Here is a 25506-nt window from a genome sequence, read left to right as displayed (position 1 = left end):
AAAACTAAATTCAAGGTGCAAAATTTACACCCTCACACAGCCCCATATCCCTAAAATTTAAAACGTTATGGGTCTCAGAAAATGGAGACAAAAGCAAGATTTTCTTTTTTCACAAATTTCCAAATAATTTTTCACTGCTTAAATAAGAAAAAAATATAAATGTTTGGTATCTGTGTAATTGTATTGACCTGGAGAATGATATTGCAAAGTCAGCTTTATCGTATTGTGAACATGATAAATAAAAAATGCCCTCATTCGGCATAGGCGCAAAAATAAAAAAGTTATAGTTCTTGGAAAATGGGGAGTAAATAATGAAAACTACTGTATATAAACTCTGAAAATACCCCCATAAGGAAGGGGATAAGTTTGAGTGTGTAAAGTGAAAAAATCTAGACAATTTAAGAGCATGAATACATTTTTAAGAAACATATAGTTATATATATATAAAGAGCGAGATAGAGAAAGGAACTTTCTGCAAGAATTTGGATCGTGTCTGTGAGAATTTTTGCCCATTCATCCAGAAGAGCATTTGTGAGGTAGTGAGGTCAATTTATATTTAATCCCAAAGGTGTTTCCTGGGGCTGAGTTCAGGGCTCGGAGCAGACCAGTCAAGCTCTTCCATTATAAAATAGTCGGAGCATGACTTTGGAGACCTTGCTTTGTGCACTGAGGCACAGCCATTCTGGGACAGAAAAGGGACTTAGTTTAACTTTTCTCTCAAAATTGAAAGCATATTGTTCATTAGTTATGTGTTTGTGTGATGAATTTATTAAGATTTCCTTTCCATGGAAACAAGGGGCATAGTCCAACACCTGAAAAAGAAAGCCGTAGTATTATCCCTCCTCGACCAAACTTTACTGATAACACAATTCAATCAGGCAGTAAAGTTCTCCTGACATTTGCCAAATCTAGACTCGTCTATCTAAATGTCAAATAAAGACACAATTTGTCACTCCGCACATTACTCACTGCTCTGAAGTTTACTGGTGGCAAGCTTTACAGCACTCCATCTGATATTTGGCATTGCGCTTGGTGATGAAAGTCATGTATGTATAAAACCTATGAAATGAAACTCTTTGCTTAAGTTAGTGTCAAATGAGGATGAGCACTCCGCAGTTTTTGAGTCAGAAGAACATTATGAACTTACATGCACAATTAGTAGAAACAACAAGGCACTCAAAATAGTAAAGTCTCTGATAGGTGCACAAGTAGGGTATCCAGCCCGTTGGTAGAAATGATAATGAACTTGGCACTCAATATTTGTTGAAAAAGAAGATTCAATTTTTATTGGCATCCAGATAAAGTTTAATTCTAAACATTTTCGGTCCAACACAAGACCTTCATCAGAGAATCTCTTTAAGATTACTGGATGCTGTGTTTCATGGGCATGAGCTAAATAGCGCTAAGGTAAAGCGACTGACCGTCGCTATTGATTTGCGCTGAGGTGATGGCTCCTCTGGCGTGCGGTCTGTACCGCTGGGCTAAATAGCGCTAGGGTTATGGCGAGAACCGTCGCTATGGAATTGTGCTGAGGTAGTAGCCCTTCTGGTGTGAGGTCAGTACCGCTGTATGTGGAGGAGGCCAAAAATTGAATCTTCTTTTTCAACAAATATTGAGTGCCAAGTTCATTATCATTTCTTTCATGCACAATGTTCGAGATTCTTTAAGACCGGCGCCGTTCACATTGGTCTTGATCAGGGGGCAAGTTGAAGTCAGATGCACTTGATTCATTAAGAGGTGCCTCTTTATGAATCCAGTGCATATGACAAGTTGCATGAGCCACATCAGCTTTCAAGGGTGCCTTTTTCAGACTGCATGCTTTAGCTCCTTCAACTATCAGTTCAAAAATTTCTACTGCAAGACTGATGAGCAGATTAAAAAATGCAAAATGAAGAGTTTCCTCATCAGGCTTATTGATGGGTCAGCTCCCGAACTGATGCACCGAATGAATATCTGCACTCCAATGGCAAACTACAGTCCACTGGGTGGTAGAAACAACGACTATGGCATAGTTTTTCATTAACGTGTAACTGTTGTTTCAAGTCATTTCTGCCTCCTTTTCTTTCTAGCTCTGCCTTCCTCTTTCCCCTCCAATCTCCGTAGAATTTAAAAACAGCAACTGTCATCTGATCCCTCATTGAATTGAAAATCTGTTTTAGCTAAAGACAGGTTTTTTATTTTTATCAGTGAATTGAGTGTGAATGATTAGTCCAGAATGAGAAAGAAGCAAATGTCTTTGATATATTACAAAGCTCCTCATTGATGTAACAACAACTACTACACTTTAAAGCCACACAATGACATAGTATATTACCTTAATATCTTGTTTTACAATCTACTTTTCATACCATGGACATTGTTTGTTGCTCATTTTATCTGACAATTGGCAACCGGCGTCTGATGTTCAGTTGCTTAAATCATGAAGAACGTGCAACCTCATTGCTGTATGTATATACTTAGCAAAACACGCCTGGCCGTTGATTTATTCATTTAGGAATTATTCCATAAGTGTCATCATTCTCCAGCAGCTCCATGAAGATCTTGTAGATTAACTTTATCCTCGCGGCCCCAATAGCCCACCCCTGCTGTTAATGTTTTATCCAAGGCTAATGAAGACCAGATTGAACAATATGCTTATAAAAATATTTAATCATTTCAGTCAGGTCTGTAGCATTCATTTATGTAGAATAGTAAAAATGACTTGTTCTTAACATCTGGCTTCCTTCATTGTGTGCCAGGTGTGCTTTTATCTTTTAAGTTAAACATATAAGCAAACTATATGCGAGAAGTGATACTTTGCACACCAATGATATGTATGGCAGGGTCGCTTCCTTTCAGAATATGTCTCTTAATAACATTTTTAGTGTCTTATATAGATCCTGTTTATAGCCACGTATTACCACACAGTGCAGAATGACTGTACATTTTCATATGATTCTCATAATTCTTTTACATTTCCCGCATGATATTTAAGGGATTTTTCATTGTTTATAATTTGTCACCCAATAATAAATGTAGATGCATTTGTCTCTTATTATAAGCTCTTTCTAGGTTTGCGGCCAAAGATGCAGAATGTACAGAATGTTGACTGTTTCTGGGAAAATGCTAAAGCAAAGATCACTTAAGGTCTCTCTTTCTCTAGGCCATCCTCTAACAATATTGGCTTACAGCCTCCTATGTGTCATATTTGATTATAGTCTTCAATTGTATTCTGTTTGACGATAAAAACATGGAAATACTATTGGACTCATTGATGTTAAACAATGTTTATTTGCTTGTCTTGCTCTTTCATAGGTCAAGAACTGAATGGTGTTAGATCTATTCAGAAGAAGACACACATACACAGTGACACAAACAGACTTACATGCAAAAACATAGGAACATACATACACAAAAATATATATACACACACACTTATAGAAATATCATCAAATATACAGTTGTGCTCAAAAGTTTACATACCCCGGCAGGATTTTTGCTTTCTTGGCCTTTTTTCAGACAATATGAATGATAACACCAAAACTTTTTCTCCACTCATTGTTAGTGGTTGGGTGAAGCCAATTACTGTCAAACTACTGTGTTTTCTCTTTTAAAATCATAAAAACAACCCAAAACAGCCAAATGACCCTGATCAAACATTTACACACCCTGTTGATTTTGGCCTGATATCATGCACAGAAGTTGACAAAAACAGATTTGAATAGCCACTAAAGGTAACATACTCACATGTGACAAATGCCAGGAAAATTGTTCCGGATGCAAATAAAAACCCACAACTAACATCAGCTGAAATACAAGACTCTCTGAAAACTAGCGGCGTGACTGTTTCAAGATGCACATAAGGAGGCACTTGAAGAAAAATAGGCTGCATGGTCGAGTCGCCAGAAGACAGCCAAATGAGAAACAAAGGTAATAAGTACAGGGATAAAGTAAAATACCAATGTCACAGATATGAACTCACAAACAACAGAGCGGAACATCAAGGAGTGAAGGAAGGCAAAAGAAAAACATTTGGGAGAGGAGGATGGTAAGCATACACACAAAACTTGAACCAAGTCTTTAGAACAGTACTCCAAATGCCTCTTCAAACAAGCTCCTCCACACTCCTGGACCAGGGCAGAATTAACCTAACACTGGCAATAATAATTGCCAGAGGCCAGAATATGCAGTAGATGGAGTGTCCAATACTGAATAGGTGAGACCATGAAAGCTCGCAGTCTCCAGCAACACTCAAGCTAAACAAATTAACCACTGCACTGCTACAGAAACCAGAACCATTTAATATGAAGGTGAAGTGCTTCTAATCCATGCAAGAGTACTTGAAATTGCACACTGCCGTCTTCTGGACCTTCTCTGACGCAGTAAACCCGTGACACCTGGATAATGCATTCTAGAGAATTCACACAGCTCAAGAGAAGTCATGGAGACAGAAGTGGGAGGTTCAGATTATTGAGCATGCTAGTCTTAACACTAGGACTACTGAACTCGTGACCCCGACTAGAACTACTGAATGTGGTCATTCTGACTACTGACTTGTTTTCGCTTACTTTTAGAGTTTCATTTGTGGTTATTTATTAATAATTATATTTTTTTAAATGTATTATTATTGTGAGATCCAACAGTAATGCTTTGGAATGTTTTCTTTCCAATTTTTCATATTTTTCTACAGGAAATAACAAAAGTAAACTAAGTAAAACAATAATAATAGACATTTTACAATCATTTATTATTAAAGTGCACACATATAAACAACAACTCAAGAACAACAAGCAGAGAAAATGACTACTAGGTCAGTCAGTGCTCCTTCTCCTCAGTACCTGCAGAAGGCCATTGGGTCGATACCGGTTGTACTTCATAATAACGTTTTATTGAGATTCAGCTACAATTCTACATGTTCCTTGTCCTCCTAAAAAGTACGGCATAATTGACCTTCTAAACATTTGTTGATTCGCATTTCAGGCATTGTCTTTCATTTACGGCGGTACATTGCCCACACAAAGACTTATGGCAAGTCATACAATAGCCAACAGATCTATTATTTTTGCATTTTTCTTTTATCTGGCAAAATTTTTTTTGAAGCATCACTTCTGAAGATGTAGCAACTTGGGACATGCCACCCTTTCCCCTAGATACAACATACGGACCACTCAACTCTGTAACAAGCTTTTGCAAAAATGCCTTGCGTGACATTTTTTTTTCAGGGGTCATCTCCTTGTATACTATCCAAGCATTTATACCTGCTAAGTCTATGGTATTTTCAAATGCGTGAACAGGCCATCTCCTAGGACATGTTCTTGTGGTGTATTTGCGTGCCATCTGATCTACTACATCTACTCCATATTTTGTTTCATTATAAAACTTTACATTTTCTGGAGTTTTTTTTAGCAGATTCAGAAGCAACAAGAACATCGGGATTGTCGGAACTCAAAATTATCAAATTTTTGTTTGGCTTACCTTGATACACGGTAAGTGTAAAATTATCTTCATTTATAAAGGCTTTAGTGCTGTACAATTTTTCTTTCATTGATTTTTATTGAAAAAATGACTACGTATGGAATGGACAAGGCAACTGTAAGGTGGATTCTAAACTGGCTTAGTGATCAGACCCAAAGAGTGGTCGTAAATGGCTGCACATCCAGTTGGAAGAATGTCTCAAGTGGGGTACCACAGGGCTCTGTCCTGGGCCCTGCATTGTTCAACATCTTTATCAATGATTTAGATGAAGGAATTGAGGGTAAACTGATTAAATTTGCTGATGACACAAAGCTAGGAGGGATAGCTAATACTAGAGAAGAGAGAGAGGATTCAAAAATATATAAATAAACTGGATAAGTGGGCAGCAAGTAACAGAATGGTTTTTAACAGGGAAAAATGCAAAGTACTACATCTGGGCAATAAAAATGAAAAAAGCATATACAGAATGGGAGGAATAGGGCTGAGCAACAGCACATGTGAAAAAGACTTGGGTATACTAATAGGTCACAGACTGAATATGAGTCAACAGTGTGATGCAGCAGCAAAAAAGGCAAATGCAATTCTAGGATGTATTAACAGAAGCATACAGTCTAGATCACGTGAAGTCATTATTTCCCTCTACTCCTCTTTGGTCAGACCTCATCTGGAATATTGTGTCCAGTTTTGGGCACCACATTTTAAAAAAGACATCAACAAACTGGAGCAAGTTCAGAAAAGAGCAACCAGAATGGTGACCGGTCTGCAAACCCTGTCGTATGAGGAAAGGTTGCAGGATTTGGGATTGTTTAGTTTGCAAAAGAGAAGACTGAGAGGAGACTTAATAGCTGTCTACAAATATCTAAAGGGCTGTCACATTGTAGAAGGATCAACTTTATTCTCATTTGCACAAGGAAAGACTAGAAGCAATGGGATGAAACTGAATGGGAGGAGACACAGATTAGATATTAGAAAAAACTTTTTGACAGTTAGAGTGATCAATGAGTGGAACAAGCTGCCACGAGAAGTGGTGAGTTCTCCTGCAATGGAAGTCTTCAAACAGAGGCTGGACAGACATCTGACTGGGATGATTTAGCGAATCCTGATTTGAGCAGGGGGTTGGACCAGATGGCCCAGGAGGTCCCTTCCAACTCTACAATTCTATGATTCTATGATTTTATTTCTTTAGGCACTTCTCGTCTTATCTTATTTAGCGTTCCCACGATAGTCTTTTCCCTTGCTTTTTAGCTGTTTAGCAAGTTTTACTGATGTAAAACAATTATCAGTGGTATCATTTCGACCTTTTTTCAAAAACGGCTGCAATAATTTCATGACTACGTGGTCAGCTAAACGGTCATCAGCACGGCGTGAATCATCTTTACCTAGATAAGGGAAGCTGTTCTGTTCGCTACCATTATACAAATACAATGTTCGTTCATTTTTGGCTGGACCTATAAAAGTCTTGATGTTTTAGCTAATTTACACATTTTTCACAGAATTATACTGTATGTGAACATGGTTTATCATAAACAAAAGAAAAATGAAAAAAAAACACGTAATTTTTATTGTTTTTCGCGTCATAAACCATTACATTGCATTATTGCTATATTCATGCATATTGCCCATTTGCAGATAAACAAATATTCTTTCTAGCTGTAAACTATAACTAATAACATCAAGCTGTATGCAAATATAGTTTTTCCCCCAAAAAAATTGCTACTTCACACTATACAGTACAAAATAATCGAATAATATGACAATAAAATGTTGTATCTGCTATATACTTGTATGAGTTTTTTGAGCTCTTATGTCTGCATGTGTTCTCTTTGTCTCTTCAGCTGAACTGAAAGTAAACTTACTATCCAGACTACTGTCTACTGCTAGGACCAGAGAAAAACAACACCCTCCTTTAGCATAAGATAAGAGCCTACAGTGTTACAAACAAGCTCTTTTCAGTTCAGCATTACACAGTAATAGAACCAGGTAACACAAGGAAAATGTGAAAAGTTGACATCTGAATTGAACTACATCTATATGAACATCAGGGTAAATAAGATACAGTGAAAAAATTATGCACAAAACATTACAGCAACATTTAGTGACAAAAGGACAGCAAAATATAGCAGGTAGTCAAAATGACTACCTTTAGTAGTTAAAGGTAAATTTTGAAAGAAACGCGCAATTTTTTCACCAAAATTATTTATTGTCACAAAATCTTTTTTCACATCCTACTTGAGGAAAAGTCACCGAGTCTCAAGCCGGAATTCCGAAAAATGTAGTCACAGAAGAGAAATAAAAAGTGCAAGTAGTCAAAATGACTATACCAGTAGTCCTCCATTTGCCAAATGGAGGGCATAGGTAGGGTGATAGAAAGATTATGGAGTAGATGTAGGGCACTACAGAACTGTGGAGAGCTTTGTGGGTGACAGTGATAAGTTTATATTAGACTCTGTATAGGATGGACAACCAGTGCAATGACTGGCACAGGGTAGATGCATCAGTGTAGCTGTTGGAGATTAAAATGATTGTGGCTGCTGCTTTCAGTATGGATTGGAGAGGGGAGAGTTTAGCAAGAGGGAGACCAATAAGTAGAGAGTTGTAATATTCAGATGAGAATGAAAATGATCAACAGTAAGAATTTTTTCACAGTCAAAGGTAAAAAAAGGTCAAATTATAGAGATGTTTTTGAGGTGTAGATGACATGAGCATGTAAGTGATTGGATGTAGGAATGATATGAGTTAAATATAACCCCAAAACAGCGAGCGTACTGCTGGGGAGTAATGGTAGAACCACACACGTAAATGTCAATATTGGGATTGGGAAGGGTAGTAGAGGGAGATCACAAGGAGTTTAGGTTTTGAAAGATTTTAGATAGATAGAGGTAGGACATGGTGTTAGAAACAGCAGATGTAGTAATGCAGGGGTGATGTCAGGAGACAATATGTATAATTGGGTGTCATCAGCATATAGATGGTACTAAAGACCAAATCTACTGATGGTTTGTCCAGTTCGGGCAGTATCTAGGGAGAAGAGGAGAGTAAAGGGAAGAGGAGAAGAAGAGGAGCCAGCAAAGGATACAGCGAAGAAGTGGTCAGAGAGGAAGGAGGAGAACCAAGACAGAGTAGTATCCTTGAATCCTTAATCAAGATATCAGAGCATAATGAGGAGGATAGGGCATTTCAAATAAGCTACATGATCTGGTTATCAGCCAATATCTGTCTAAGAGCAGTTACTATTGGGTGCATGGAAGATGTCAAGATAGATGAGTAGGAGCGATCAAATTCTGAAGAAAATTTAAAAATGGAACAGGGAAGAGTTAGATTAGTGAAATAAGGTGATAGACTTGTCTAAAGAGATGTGATTTTCAAGTGCACTTAAAAATGTTGGAGCTAGGTATTAGTCGAATCATCTGCGGTAGTACATTCCAGAAAATTGTTGCAGCATGAGAGAAGTCTTGGTATCGGAGGTGTGAGGTTCGGATTATGAATACTGTTAGTCTTATATCAGTTGCATGCCGAAGATCACTGTTGGGGTATTAGACAGAGATGAGGGAAGAAATATAGAGATATAGAGTGGCATAGAACTGTAGTGAGCTTTTTTGGTGAGAGAAATAAGTTTGTATTATATTCTGTAGCAAATATGCAACCAGTGCAATGACTGGCACAAGGTGGAAGCATCAATGTATCAACTACAACCCTGGCTGCCACATTGAAGGTGGATTGGAGAGTAGAAAGTGTGGTTAGAGGCAGGCTGATGAGTAGAGAATTGCAGTAGTCCAGATGAGAATGAATACAAGCGACAGTATGAGTTTTTGCAGTTTCAAAGGTGAGAAAAGGTCGGAGTCTGGAGATTTTTGTTAAGATGCAGGTAATATACTGAGTCAGTGATTGGATAGAGGGAATAAAGGAAAGTTCTTTGTCAAATAGGACTCCAAGTCAGCGAGCATACTGCTTGGGAGTTATGGTTGAACTACCCGAGGCTTTGTTAGCAGAGGGAAACATGAGAAGTTCAGTTTTGGAGAGATTCAGTTTCAGATAGATGGAGGACATGATGTCAGATTCATTTAAAGTTCTTCAAGACTATTGTCAGTTCTCTGAATTTTGTGTGTTTGGTATATTGCTGTCTCTGTGGAATGAACACTGATTACAATGATTAATTATTAATGAATTAATGATTAATAATTGTTAATAGCAGCACTTATAGCACCCGATAAAGCCAATTGCAGTGTCTGTCTCTTTTATGGTATATGTGTCTAAATCTTTGTGTCTAATGTCTTTGTTATTTTACAAGTATAAAAAGAATTGGTGGCAAGTTTTATTAAAGTGAAATCTGTTAACATTCCATCATACTTATATACTTATCAATAAGTGTTCTGTACGGGATGTGAAAAGTGATAATAGCAATCTATAAAATCTGAAACGTCTCTTTAGAAGGGCTAGGGTTGGGTAAGAGGAAAAACCACTCCTCATGTGCCCCAGCATCTACAGCAGAAACTACATTGAGCGTAGCAGCTCTGCATTACAAGTTTAGTTTCTGAAGTTGAGAGTGTTTCAGGATCTTTGGTGACATCATGGTCATGTGACTGTGTTGTTACCACAGGTCCTGTAACATCCGGGAGTCTAGAAGAACTGAAGAAGAGGAGAGTGATATATCCTGTACAGTGCATGCATGTATCTCTGATTGTGCTCTGCATATAGATGTTTCTGTATGAATGCGTATACATGTACTGTCTATGCATATATGCATGTCTCTGTATGTACAGTATGTGTTGTGTAGACATGTATATGTATGTGCTCTGTGCATCCGTATGTGTTGTGTATGCATATCTCTGTATATATGTGCTCTGTGTACACATGTCTCTGTATCAATCTTCTCTGTGTATATTTATCTCTTTGTATATGTGCTGTGCATGCATGTCTTTGTATGTATGTGCTCTTTATGTATCTCTTCATGTATGTGCTCTGTATATACATGTTTCTGTATGTATATATGTATGTGCTCTTTGTATACATGCTTCTGTATATATGTGTGTGATCTCTATTTACATATATGCCTGTATGTGTGTGCTCTGTGTATATATGTCTCTGTTACTATGTATGTGCTTGGCATACATATTTGTCTGTATGTTCTTGGTGTATACATGTCTCTACGCATGTATGTATGTGCTGGTGTATACATACACAGTATGTCTATATGTCTGTGCTCTGTGTATATATGTCTTTGAATGTAAATGCTTTGTTTATATGTGCTCTGTGTAAGTATTTTGTTTATACATTTATTACAGCGTTTTTGCTCTCTGTCCACGGATCTATGTATGTGTGCATGTGCTCTGTGTATACATAAGTCTGTATGTTACATATATCGGTATGTATGTGCTCTGTTTATACATATGTCTATATGTATGTGTTCTGTGTATACATATGTGTGTAAATACTCTGTGTATACATGTATGTGTGATATGTGTATATACATATGTAACATTTAGTGTGTGCATATGTGTATGCACTGTTTGTGTCACATACTGTGAGTGTATATAGAGTATCCACATTCATAAATACCGGCAGCGCAGATGAGAGTTCATGATGATCATTCATTGGGTGATTGGATTGTTTATACTGGAATAAAAATCATTGTTCTCAGCAACACGTCACCCCGTGTATACTGCAGATGTGCTGCTGATAACATGATACTGTATGGGGACAGATTGGTCTACTAATGATCATTTTATGCCCATCATTCTTTATCAACCCGTGTAAAGAGGTCGGTAAACAAGCGCCGAACGACTTGAAAATTGTTGATCACACTTGTTTAACGATTAGAACTCAGGCAATCTAAATGCAAGCTAAATGTTTCCACGGTATGTGACGGTAAAACAACAAGCAAAAAACACAAATATCCTGAAATAAAAAGTAAAAAAAAAAAAAAAATGCTAGCATGCAGGGCCCCACTTTAAACCTTTGCTCAGAGCCCCATTAGGTCTAAATCTGGCTCTGCTTTTGAGAAAGCCTCAATCCTGGTATATTGTAAATGGTATTTCAGCAAGGGTAATGATAGTAAATGTAATACTTATGGACACAATACCTTCTTTGTTATTTAACACATGAGAATTAGAGAATTAGCTGCCATACCAAGCAAAGTCAGTGAGCATTGTGACCCTGAACAATGTCTTATAATTGCTGGATGCCACAATTTTCTTTTTAAGAGTAGAAATTTCTGGTCCAGCGTGGTCTAAAAATTAAAAAAAAAGTCTAAAATCACTCACCAATCTTCCATTGCACTGTTCAGATTCATTGCTGGTTTGCAGTTTCCTTTTTGCCAGATATAATGCAATACTTGCCTGGTGAAGGCATTGTCAGTTGCGGAGACCCACGTGTGGTCGGAGCTTGAATGTTATAATTCCTGTCTCAGCCATGAATCCTTCATCCTTCAGGCTTAGTGGCAAGAGGGAAAATTGTAGATTTTTTAATTTCTTAAAAATAGTGATTTGAAACATTTAAAATATCATGACTATATCATCACTAATAAAACTTGATTTGCCAATAAATCATTTTATGCCAATACATACTTTTAACACAATATGCTATGATAGCATGTTACCGTTACATGGCATGTGATAGACAATGTCATAAACAAAAACAACATTGTTTTGTGTGGTTCCATGAAGAAAACAAATTTGAACAGTATGGACCCAAAGAATTCTGTGAGCACTGAATTATGGACAGCACATAATTTGCCTTATGATCCTGAAGTTTGAAAATTAGTTCTGATCATTGGAGCCTTGATTCATTATTTGTTTTTTACATCTCTCTCCTTTTTTGTCATGTGGCATTAGTTGCTATCTTTGGTGCCAAATAGTTCAAAACGGTGCAAAAAATGATGTTCTTTTGTCTTGAATTGTTTTTGCAACCTTTTGGTTACAAAAGCCACATGTTTTACAGAATGCTACCAAGGAAAGCTTCAAAAAGAACCTGAAGACCTACCTCTTCCGACAAGCCTACAACCTTGAGTAACCACCAATCCACCAAACCGCTGCATGACCAGCTCTACCCTAGTCTACTGTATCCTCACCCATCCCTTGTAGATTGTGAGCCCTCGCGGGCAGGGTCCTCTCTCCTCCTGGACCAGTCGTGACTTGTCTTGTTTAAGATCACTGTGCTTGTTTTTTATCATGTATACCCCTCCTCACATGTAAAGCGCCATGGAATAAATGGCACTATAATAATAAATAATAATAATGTTAATAATAATAATAATAAAAATGCTACAAAATTTTGGGACAAAATACAGACATACTTAAAATTATACCAAGAGGGGACTGGAGTGTACTTGTACCACAATTTGTGAATTTTTAAAAAGTGATGATTGATGAATCAAGCAAAATCATCTGGAATTGCTGGATAATGGAGAAAAATAAATAAATAAAAGGGGGAGCAAACATGAAATAGACTTAAAATATTGCACAAGCAGAATAATGAATAGAGTACGAACATAATAAAAGGAGCAAAAATCACAAAACCAGATAAAACACAGGCAAAAGGCAATGATGAATGGGGCATATGTGTCTGTTTTTCATATATAACGGTTTACAAGCCAGTGATTTATTTTATCTTCAGTTCTCTATAAAGCATTGATTGCCATAATACAGTAATGTGATTAAATGGTAAAATATGTTAAACACCGTATATCAGAAATGATCATAGCTTGATGTTCTTGCATGGTGATCTTCATGTAGAAAAAAAGAATTGCCAGAGTATAATATACTACGTCCAACTGAATCACAAAAAAACCTACTGTTCTTCTCACTAATCACACACAAAATAAAATGTGTTCCATATGTTTCATTTTTTGCCTGGTTTCCTTGTGTTTTTTAACTCCATCTACAATAACAATACTTAGCAACCTTCATATTTATGTCAAACACATTACATCAGCTTAGCATTTATATGTTTTCTATGAGCGCTATTAAAGTGGTCTAAACTAATCATAGTAACATAAACATTGCTGCTATTATTATAAACAGGCCTGCCATGTGCATGATGAAATATGATCAATAGCAATATAAACAGCACTGATCCAATCACTGGCATTCTTCATGTTGTCTCGAGAAATATGCTGTCAAGGATTGAAGAGGCATTGATGAAGACACAATGTTATTAGCAGTTGCATCTAGTGTAAGAAGCTTCAATTACATAATCAATATTTTTGAGGGTATTCAATGATAAAAATTAGTAGGTGTGAGATGTTATTAGGATCTATCAATTAAATTGCTGATCTCATGATTGCTCTCAGACCCCCAGAAAAAATAGTGTTACATGGCAGCTATTCTGACACCTGGATTTATGACTCCTTAAGAGACACTCTTCACTAGAAATGACCGAACTTGATCTGAAAACGTTCGCTAATATCAAATTTGGCAGGAAAGTAGCTCATTCGGATTTGTGTTCGGATTCCCAAGCATTTTTCCTGAAAAACAGCGAAAGTTCTGTGAATGACCGAGTTTACTAAAGGCTCTTTCAGACGTCAGTGTTTCCAGTAGAAGCAAGGGCGCACAAGTCCACGCTAATGACACATGGATGACATCTGTGTCATCAGTGTGACATATACCGGTGCCTGGGAATCAGTGGTACTGTTTGTGCTGTTCCCCGGCGCTGGGTGCTGAAGTGAAGACTGTTCACATCACTGTCCCCTGCTTGCATCGCGATCAGCACTAACGGGACAATGTTGAGAGTTGTATTAAACTGGTAACAGTGACAGCAGGAGGTGGCTGACAGGAGTATTTATTAGCCACCGTCTGCACTATAAATAAATAATAAACAAATGACATTGGGTTACTCTGTATTTTTGATAACCAGCCAGGCACAGCTGATAGCTGTGGGCTGCAACACTCAGCTGTCAGCTTTAGCAAGGGTGGTTATCAATAATCACAGGGTCCCCATGCCATATTTTTTAATTAAGAAAATAATAAAGAAAAATAGTGTGGGGTCCCCCCTTATTTTTGACAACCAGCCAAGCTAATGCAGACAGCTTGGGGCTGGTATTCCCAGGCTGGTAAGAGACCATGGACATTGGCCCACCCAGTCTAACAATAGCAGCCCACAGCCACCTCTGAAAAGGCGCTTTTGTTAGATGAGCCATTTCTGGCACTTTGCCCCGCTCTTCGCACTTGCCTGTGGCAGTGTCAAGTAGGGTTCATTTTTGTAGGGTTGATATCACCTTTGTATTGTCCGGTAACATCAAGCCCACCGATTAGTAATTCTGAGGCATCTATAAGATGCCCCCATTACTAACCTCATAGTCATATTGTATAAAAATACACAGTCAGAATAAAATCCTTTAATTGAAATAATTACACAGACTCCTTTAATCAATCTTAATTAAATAATACTCATGTCATCTCCCATTCCAGTTTAGCCATTGTCCTCTGTAAGAGAATTAAAATAATAAACAACCATATTCCTCACATGTCCGCTGAGAAGATGATAATCAATTTGTCCTGTGACGGGTCTAGCTCTGCTAGATCTAGATGGCTGGTTGCATTATTGCATGATGCGACTATACAGCCTGCCATCCAGTAGAGACACTGAGCAGCATGTGCTACAGCTGCTTAGTATCTCGCAGTGACCTCCTATTACCTGACTGACGTTACTGAGAGCATGAGAAAGTTTGCATGCTCAAGGTGCCATCAGAAAGATCCTGGGAGTTCACAGCCAATTAACTCCACTCAACTGACTGACAAGATGAGCACCATTGGAAAAGTTGCAACGGTGCTCGCGCTGACATCAGTAAGCTGAACTGAGTCCATGGATATTGCCATAAAATAGCAGCACGCAGCTGCCCCAGAAAAAGTGCATCTATTACATGCACCAATTCTGTCAATTTTTCTGACTATTCCCACTTGCCATGTAGCGGTGGCAAATGGCATTCATATTTGTGAGGTTGGTGTCACCTTTGTATTGTCCAACGAAATCAAGCCCAAGGTGGCTTAGTAATGGAGAGACATCTTTAAATCACCTCCATTACTAATCCTTTAATTATAAAAAAAAGCACACAGCCAGAATAAAGTCCTTTATTTGAAATAAAAACAAAACACACTTTTACTTTTTTATTTAAAAATAACAAACACAGCTTTACTCACCTGACACTCATTCCATTGAAGCCCTTGTCTCCTGTAAAAAAGCAAAAATAAAAAACAACCATATCCCTCACCTGTCCATCGTTCTGTCCCACACCGTAATCCATGTCTGAGGATAAACAGTTTTCAAAATGAACAGTGCCAAGATGCAACCATCCAGGCTGAGAACCACCAAGGTATGAGCTACTGCAAGCAAAGCATCAGTGAGCAGAGGTGACCTAATTGAGGTTACCACTGGTAACTGAGGTTGCATTCCCAGCAGGGCACCTGAACTACGGTGACCTCAGTGAGATCACCACTAGCACAGTGAGAAAAAGACTCATGATGCAGGAGCCCGGCTGTGAACGCAGCCTCAGTGACTGGCGGAAACCTCGATGATGTCACCGGTATCAATGAGACTGTGCTCGCAGCATCTCATTCCTCAGTGGTTCTCAGCCTTGAAAGTTGAATCTTGGCACCGTTCTGGTTGAAATCTGTTTATACCCAGACATGGATTATGGCATGGGAGAGAACGACAGACAGGTGAGGGATATGGTTGTGTTTTATGCTTGTTTTATTAAAGGGACCATGGCTTCAGTGGAATGGGTGATGATGTCAGTTAAATGACTTTATTTGGATGGTGTTTGCTTTTTTATACAATACGACTATGGGGATAGTAATGGGGCACCAGGGCTGCAGGCTTCTTTTTTTAGCTGTCAGGTCCAAAATCAATGGTCCCTTCCAAGTCTGAGAACACCAGCCCTAAGCTGTCTGTTTTAGCTTGGCTGGTTGTCAAAAATGGGGGGACCCCAGCCATTTATCTTTAGGAGGCATTACTCCATACTCGACAGGCACAAATGTCCTGTTTAAAGATGAGTGAATATTTCAATATTTGGTTCGGCTCATGATCGCCGAATTTGCAATACTCGCAGATTTAATCACTGAATATAGCCGAACATATACAGCACAAAACCGGTGCTCCCCCGCTGTGTGACAGCATGGGAAACACCGGTGTAGAGCTTTTGATCTGTGCTGAAATCATCTTCGCCAGTCAGAGAGCCACGGTTCTCATGCTGTCAAAAGACAGCATGAGCACACAGCTGTGATAAAGGTATAAAGTTTACCACTTGTAACTGGTGTCAGCTGATGGGACTACAGCTCACACCAGCTGACTCTTGCTGCCGCTAATAACAGTGAGAGTATTTTTGATAACCAGCCAGGCAAAATTCACAGCTGGGGGCTGCAACCCTCAGCTGTCAGCTTCAGTAAGGCTGGTTATCAAGAATAGAGGGGTCCCCACTACATATTTCTTATTATTTAAATAAATAATTTAGAAAATGACATGCGGTCTCCCATTTTTGACAACCAGCCTTGTTACAGCTCACAGCTGAATGCTGGTATTCTCATGCTGGTAAGGGGCCATGAATATTGCCCCCCTGCTTAAAATTTGCAGCCCGCAGCCACCCAGAAAAGGCTCATCTATTAGATGTGCCAATTCTAGTGCTTTGCCTGGCTCTTCCCACTTGCCCTGTAGTGGTGGAAAGTGGGGTTAATATTTGTGGAGTCGATGTCACCTTTGTATTGTCAGGTAACATCAAGCCCTAAAAATACCAGCCCGCAGCCTCCCAGAAAAGGCTTATCTAGTAGATGTGCTAATTCTGGCACTTTGCTGCATCTTCTCTTTTGCCCCATAGCGGTGACAAGTGGGGTTAATATTTGTGGGGTCGATGTCACCTTAGTACAGTTGTGGCCAAAAGTATTGACACCCCTGCAATTCTGTTAGATAATACTCAGTTTCTTCCTGAAAATGATTGCAAACACAAATTCTTTGGTATTATTATCTTCATTTAATTTGTCTTAAATGAAAAAACACAAAAAGAATTGTCCTAAAGCCAAATTGGATATAATTCCACACCAAACATAAAAAAAGAGGGTGGACAAAAGTATTGGCACTGTTCGAAAAATTATGTGATGCTTCTCTAATTTGTGTAATTAACAGCACCTGTAACTTACCTGTGGCACCAAACAGGTGTTGGCAATAACTAAATCACACTTGCAGCCAGTTGACATGGATTAAAGTTGTCTCAACCTCTGTCCTGTGTCCTTGTGCGTACCACATTGAGCATGGAGAAAAGAAAGAAGACCAAAGAACTGTCTGAGGACTTGAGAAACCAAATTGTGAGGAAGCATGAGCAATCTCAAGGCTACAAGTCCATCTCCAAAGACCTGAATGTTTCTGTGTCTACCGTGCGCAGTGTCATCAAGAAGTTTAAAGCCCATGGCACTGTGGCTAACCTCCCTAGATGTGGACGGAAAAGAAAAATTGACAAGAGATTTCAACACAAGATTGTGCGGATGTTGGATAAAGAACCTCGACTAACATCCAAACAAGTTCAAGCTGCCCTGCAGTCCGAGGGTACAACAGTGTCAACCCGTACTATCCATCGGCATCTGAATGAAAAGGGACTGTATGGTAGGAGACCCAGGAAGACCCCACTTCTTACCCCGAGACATAAAAAAGCCATGCTGGAGTTTGCCAAAACTTACCTGAAAAAGCCTAAAACGTTTTGGAAGAATGTTCCGTAGTCAGATGAGACAATAGTAGAGCTTTTTGGGCAAAGGCATCAACATAGAGTTTACAGGAAAAAAAAGAGGCATTCAAAGAAAAGAACACGGTCCCTACAGTCAAACATGGCAGAGGTTCCCTGATGTTTTGGGGTTGCTTTGCTGCTTCTGGCACTGGACTGCTTGACCGTGTGCATGGCATAATGAAGTCTGAAGACTACCAACAAATTTTGCAGCATAATGTAGGGCCCAGTGTGAGAAAGCTGGGTCTCTCTCAGAGGTCATGGGTCTACCAGCAGGACAATGACCCAAAACACACTTCAAAAAGCACTAGAAAATGGTTTGAGAGAAAGCACTGGAGACTTCTATAGTGGCCAGCAATGAGTCCAGACCTGAATCCCATAGAACACCTGTGGAGAGATCTAAAAATGGCAGTTTGGAGAAGGCACCCTTCAAATATCAGGGACCTGGAGCAGTTTGCCAAAGAAGAATGGTCAAAAATTCCAGCAGAGCATTGTAAGAAACTCATTGATGGTTACCGGAAGCGGTTGGTCGCAGTTATTTTGGCTAAACGTTGTGCAACCAAGTATTAGGCTGAGGATGCCAATACTTTTGTCTGGCCCATTTTTGGAGTTTTGTGTGAAATGATCAATGTTTTGCTTTTTGCTTTATTCTCTTTTGTGTTTTTTTCATTTAAGACAAATTAAATGAAGATAATAATACCAAAGAATTTGTGTTTGCAATCATTTTCAGGAAGAAACTGAGTATTATCTGACAGAATTGCAGGGGAGTCAATATTTTTGGCCACAACTGTATCTTCTGTTGACATCAAGCCCACGGATTACTAATGAAGAGGTGTTTATAAGACAACTATCCATTACTAATCTTATAGTTATATGGTAAATAAAGAGACAGCCAGAATAAAGTCCTTTATTACAAATAAGACTAAACACAGTTTAAAAATAACAAACAGTTATACTCACCTAAAGCCTATTCCACCAAAGCCCTTGTTCTCCTGTAATAAAACTAAAATAAAAAAACAGCAATATCCCACACCTGTCTGTTTTTCTGTCCCACGTCATAATCCATGTCTGGGGGATTAATAGTTTTCAACCTGGATGGTGCCAAGATGCGACCGTCCAGGCTGAGAACCACTGGTGGATGAGCTGCTGTGAGCACAGCCTCATTGACTAGTGGTGATATCATCAAGGCTATGTCCTGTCTCTGAGGCTGCGTTCCCAGCCAGGCTGAACTGCTAGACCCATCATGGGACAAATGGATTAAAAATATCTCTGCTGAAAAGTGAGGTATATTGTTATTTGTTTTTTTTACCTCTTTTGCAGATGATGAGGGCATTAAGGGAATGGGTGAGGTCGTAAGTATGTTATAATTAAAATTATTAAAGGAGTCTGTGTCTTTCTTTCAATTTCACTCAACAGAAGAGAGCAGACCCCACTAACCATAAGAGCTTACATTTTACTGATGAAAGAAGACCACACTGGCCATAAGAGTTGACAATCCAAAGATGAGGGGGAACCCTGCTGACCATAAGTGCTTATACTTTTCTCTATTCAGTAACATATGAAACATTTTATATACAGTTTTGAGAAAGTGCACCAAATATCACCACCTTGGTAGATGAAATACTGTAGATAGAGTCTTAGCATAAGGGCACAGATGTTTTTCATGACTGCTCTGGGAATTACAATAATTAAACAAGAATTACATGAAAATATGTGCTCTCATAACCAACCAAACATTGACTTCCCTGGGACATCTTTTGGCCTTTATTCCATTTTCCCATGCTGACACCAACTTCCAGCTTATCACATGATCATGTTGAACAAGAAGTCACAGTCTACCTGTCAAATGTAGTTATGCATTCTAAGATGTATTTGTGCTAAATATCTTTGTGGTTAAATGCTAAGTTTTTGTTTTCGTCCCTTCTAATTCCTGTATCTCCACAGCCAGGTTCCAGCTATAATAAATCAAGTTAATGATACCATTTTGGCTTCATTTAGTTGCATTTACTGTTTCATCAGCATTGTCTTAATATGTTTGATGAGAAACATTCATCTTGCAGCATCATCTGTTTGAGGCTTGCCAACTTATGCCCTGGAAATTTACCAATGGACAGTTAAGTCTTTTATCAGATGGTCTTCTCTGTTTTACATTAGTTTAGCATTGTTAAAATCACATTTATCTGATATGTAATATGTAATAACGCTTTATTAATGACTTTTCTGTGTAAGAAACTCGCTTACTATGCTACACCTTCTTTGTGTACATTTAGTAAACCAGAAGGGGTTATTACTTAAAAAAACTTCAAATACTTTTTTAGTAAATCACAAATGTGCTCAGACTAATAAATGTGATTATTTAATTTATTCCACTAAATTGTTTACTGTAATCTTATTAAAGAAGCACTTCCACAACCTTTTTTTGTAGTAGTTGTGTGTGTACAAAACTGTACATGCATGTAATGTCGTGTGAGTGTATTAATATACTCAACTGCCGCCGCTCTCTCTGGTGTCCAGCGCCATTCTTCTCTGCTTCTCAATGACGTCAACTCTCTGCAGACTGGCCGGGTTGTGATCCATTCACTATAATGCAGCAGCAGAGTTACTCTGGACTCCGACTTGCCTCTGTTCAGCGGTGTCCTTTTTTTCAGACTTGCACAAAACTGTAGCCAACTACACTTTTATGAACTCCATATAAAAAGACAAACACTGCTGGATCACAGGTGAGACAGCACCCACAGTGCCTCCATCCGCCTCATTATAGAGAATCTTCCACTGGGGGTTCTGTCTAAATGACGTATTTCAGAGATTTACGCAGAAAGCAAGATGTAAGCGCTCAGCGTAACGTGCAAGATAAATGTGAGCTGAGCCTTATGGTGATATTTGGAAGGCAGAATGAACAAATCAACACCAGGTAAAGAATTGGTTTTATTTATTTTTTTATGCCGCTTCCTTGTGTGGTATAATTGATTAGACGACTTTATTTCTTTTTTATTGTTTGGCTGCTATCACATACTAAAAGATGCCATATTTTGAGAGCTATAATTTTTCTATATTTCTGCTGACAGTCATCTAAGAAATTGATTTTTTTCCAGCACATGATATTTTTGAACACTTTCAATTCCAATTTTTGAGGCAGAATGAACAAAGAAAAACAATTCAGGAATTATTATTTTTTTCATACCTTTCCATGTTTGATAAAATTGACAAGGAAGCTTTATTCCTTGGGTCAGTACGATGACAGCAATACCTTACTTATATTTTGTTGTGCTCTTACACATTAAAAACTATTTTATGGAAAAAAAATATTTTTACATCAATTTATCCTGAGAGCTATAACTTTTTTATTTTTCATTTGATGGAGCTGTGTGGTGGCTTGTTTTCTGTGGAACAAGATGATGCTTTCAGCGAAATCATTTATTGTTTACGTTCATCTTTTTGATCGCATTTTACTTTATACTTTTTGTTCGGGGGTATGATGAAAAAGGATTGTTTTTTTGCCTTTTTTTATTTATATTATTTACGATGTCCAATGAAAGGGTTAATGAGTGGAACAGTTTCATAGATCGGGTCGTTCCGGACGTGACAATACCAAATATGTGTACTATTTTGTTTATTTTTATTTTTCATAAAAATTACAGGAGCCTTGCTGTGCTTCATAACCTGTTAGTACTGTAGACACAAATTAGTTAGCTCATGCACTGCGCATGATCTACCTAGCTTGCTAGAGCCTGGTGACCCGAATGTCAACAAAATCAGGTCACCATGGAAATGATCAGCTCCTTGTGATGATGTTGTGGGGCGCCGATTGGAGGTCAGAGGGAGCCCATCCCTCTGCCTGCCTTCTAAAAGTTGTGAATGATATCGATAGCAGCATTTAGAGGATAAAACTGCTGGGAGTGGTGTGGTCACTGCTCTTGCCAATGAACGCTCAGTGTCAGCTGTTATGCCAGCTGAACACCTGGCGGAGAACAGGTGCGTAGAGCTCTGTATGCACAAAAATGCCTAGATGTATCCATACTTCCAAGGTCAGTAAGTACAAATCAACGTCATGAAGGGATTAATGGTGAGTTGCTTATCACAGGAGGGGGCGGATTCAACTAGACTAAGGGTACCGTTACACTAAGCGATGCACCAGCAATCCCGACAACGATATGGATCGCTGGTGCATCGCTAAGTGGTCCCTAGTGAGCTGCCATGCAAGCAGATCTCGCCAGCGACATAGCAGCGGTCGGAGGTCGCTACTTACCTGTCAGACGAGGCGATCCTGACATCCTCCCGCCCGTGTCCACGCGTCGCTCGTCGGCGCCACAGGAAGCCCTACAGGAAGCGCCCGACGAGAAATGGTCCAGGACATTCTCGCGCGACCAGCGATACTCAGCGGGGGAGCCGGTCGCAGGTAAGTATCAGACATAGCGATATCGCTAGCGATATCGCTGCTGCGTCACAAAACCAGTGACGTTTCAGCGATATTGCTAGCGATCTCACTGTGTGTAACGGGGGCTTAATCCCGCAATGCTAATCACAAAAGATATACGGTAACCTTCACTAAAAGTAACCTAGGCCACAAAAGTTAATAAATGACACATCATTCAAGTCTGTGTCTCAGCCTCTACCACATACTGTCCTCATATTGCATAGCAAAAGCCTGCTGACAGATTCTATTTAACCTCATAGTTTATGAAGTGCAGAGTAGTTTGTGTGTAATATATTGTGAATATTCATAAATTTAGCAAAAATGTTTACACATTACCCAGTAGTTTCTGGAAAATATTTTCCAATAAATACAGTCATGTAAACTTCACCGTACTAGTACTGCTCTGTGGGAACTGCATTTCTGATCACATCAGTACTAGTATGGCAGCACGATCACACGGCCTCGGGTGTGGGTGTCAGCTGTATGTGACAGCTGACACCCCGCAGCAATGCCCACGATCGGTGCTAGCATCGTCCGATCTCAATTCCAGCCAATTTTGCATTGAGAAGTCAAATGGCGCTCCTTCTCTTTCAAGCTCTGCCATGTGCCCAAACAGTGGTTTACCCCCACATTTGGGGTATGAGCATACTCAGGACAAATTGCACAACTTTTGGGGTCCAATTTCTCATGTTACCTTTGGGAAAATAAAAAATTGGGGGCAAAAAGATCATTTTTGTGAAAAAATAAGATTTTTTTTATTTTTATGGCTCTACATTATAAACTTCTGTGATGCACTTGGGGGCTCAAAGTGCTCACCACACATCTAGATAAGTTCCTTAGGGGGTCGACTTTCCAAAATGGTGTCACTTGTGGGGGGTTTCCACTATTTAGGTACATCAGGGGATCTCCAAACGTGACATGGTGTCCGATCTGAATTCCAGCTAATTTTGCATTGAAAAAGTCAAAAGGCGCTCCTTCCCTTCCGAGCTCTGCCATGCACCCAAACAGTTGTTTACCTGCATATATGGGGTATTAGTGTACTCAGTACAAATTGTACAACACCATTTGTGGTCCAATTTCTCCTGTTACCCTTGGTAAAATAAAACAAATTGGATATGAATTAAATTTTTTGTGAAAAAAAGTTAAATGTTCATTTTTTTAAACATTCCTAAAATTCCTGTGAAGCATCTAAAGGGTTAATAAACTTCTTTAATGTGGTTTTAATTACCTTGAGGGGTGTAGTTTTTAGAATGGTGTCACTTTAGGGTATTTTCTATCATATAGATCCCTCAAAGTCTCTTCAAGTGTGATGTGGTCCCTAAAAAAATGGTTTTGAAAATGTGTTGAAAAAATGAGAAATCGCTGGTCAACTTTTAACCCTTATAACTTTCGAACAAAAAAAATTTGTTTCCAAAATTGTGCTGATGTAAAGTATACATGTGGGAAATCTTATTTATTAACTACTTTGTGTGATATGACTCTGATTTAAGGGCATAAAAATTTAAAGTTGGAAAATCTGTAAGTTATGCATCCTTACTTTTTCTTCTGTCATTTTTATATTATAGTTATATCAATTTTATCTATTGTATTATTTCTAAACTCTGTTTTTCGGTGATTCCTTTGTATCTCCGTTCATTCTGCACCCACACGCACAAATGATACACCATTTGAAAGGTAACCTTGCCCCCTTCAGCAAGAAAATAGCTAAAACAACCACATATCCATGGTTTGATCACAAAATACAGTTTAAACATTAATTTTCATAAACCTGCAGTAAGGAAAAAATGACCTGCAGGTGGCACCACACTACTCCAAAGCACACTACCACAAAGCTGCTTACAGACATCACAAACAAATCCAAACATTTGCCTTGGGGGCTTTCCAGCTTGCCGAACTGCTTGCCCAGCCTATTTTAGCCAAATTGGAGGATTGCACACTTCACTGCAGGTAAGTCACATGTGCAAACACATTTGTAAACATGCAACTGCCAATTGAATTGCACACTTGCTCCATTCATACTCCACCAACACAAACAAATGATACACCACTTGAAAGGTCAAATGACCTGCAAGTGGTAGCACACTACCACAAAGCTGCTTACAGACATCACAAACAGTTACAAACATTTTCCTTGGGGTCTTTCCTGCTTGCTTAAGTGCTTGCCCAGCCTATTTCAGGCACATTGGAGGATTGCACACTTCACTGCAGGTGAGTCACATATGCAAACACATGTGTAAACATGCACTGCTTTTATGCTGATTACTTTGCCCCACACACACAAATGATACACCATTTGAAAGGTAAACTTGCCCCCTTCATCAAGAAAAGAGCCAAACAAACCACACATTCACAATTTTATCACTAAATACAGTTTAAACATTAATTTTTATAAACCTGCAGAAAGACACAATGACCTGCAGGTGGCACCTCAACCGGAAGACATTTTTTGGCCTCTACTTATCAAACCAATTTATTGTATTACCAATCTACATATATAAATACTGATCTGTGCTCATCATTTCATGAAACATTTACATTTGACCAGCTTGCTTTTTCTGAAGTTGCCTGTGCCCCCCATTGACCAATCTGCGAAAATTTTGCGGGGGCCAAGCTAGTATTACCAAATTTAATAAAACCCAAAAGTTTGGGATTTTAAAAATCCTTACAAGACATCATTCTTAATATCTTCCCACACCATGATGTAAATGTCTCGCACACACATCAGTGCCTTAACACAAAATGCAGAGCACTTCCAGCGTAGTGAAGGCACAGTATAAGATCTGTACGCACATCCAGTACAGTAGTGTTTCTCTGTTTACTGTTAAAGCAAATTATGTGTATGCCATTGTATATTGTGTTTATGGCTGCAATACTATCTGCTGTCACTGGATCTAGTAACTGGGTATAAAAGGGGCTGGATGGCAGAAAGTAAGCGAGTTTG

The sequence above is a fragment of the Dendrobates tinctorius genome, unplaced genomic scaffold (assembly GCF_039654945.1).
Source record: "Dendrobates tinctorius isolate UK_male_01 unplaced genomic scaffold, ASM3965494v1 ptg000128l, whole genome shotgun sequence".
Taxonomy (NCBI): Eukaryota; Metazoa; Chordata; class Amphibia; order Anura; family Dendrobatidae; genus Dendrobates; species Dendrobates tinctorius.
Note: the sequence above shows the minus strand (reverse complement) of the source record.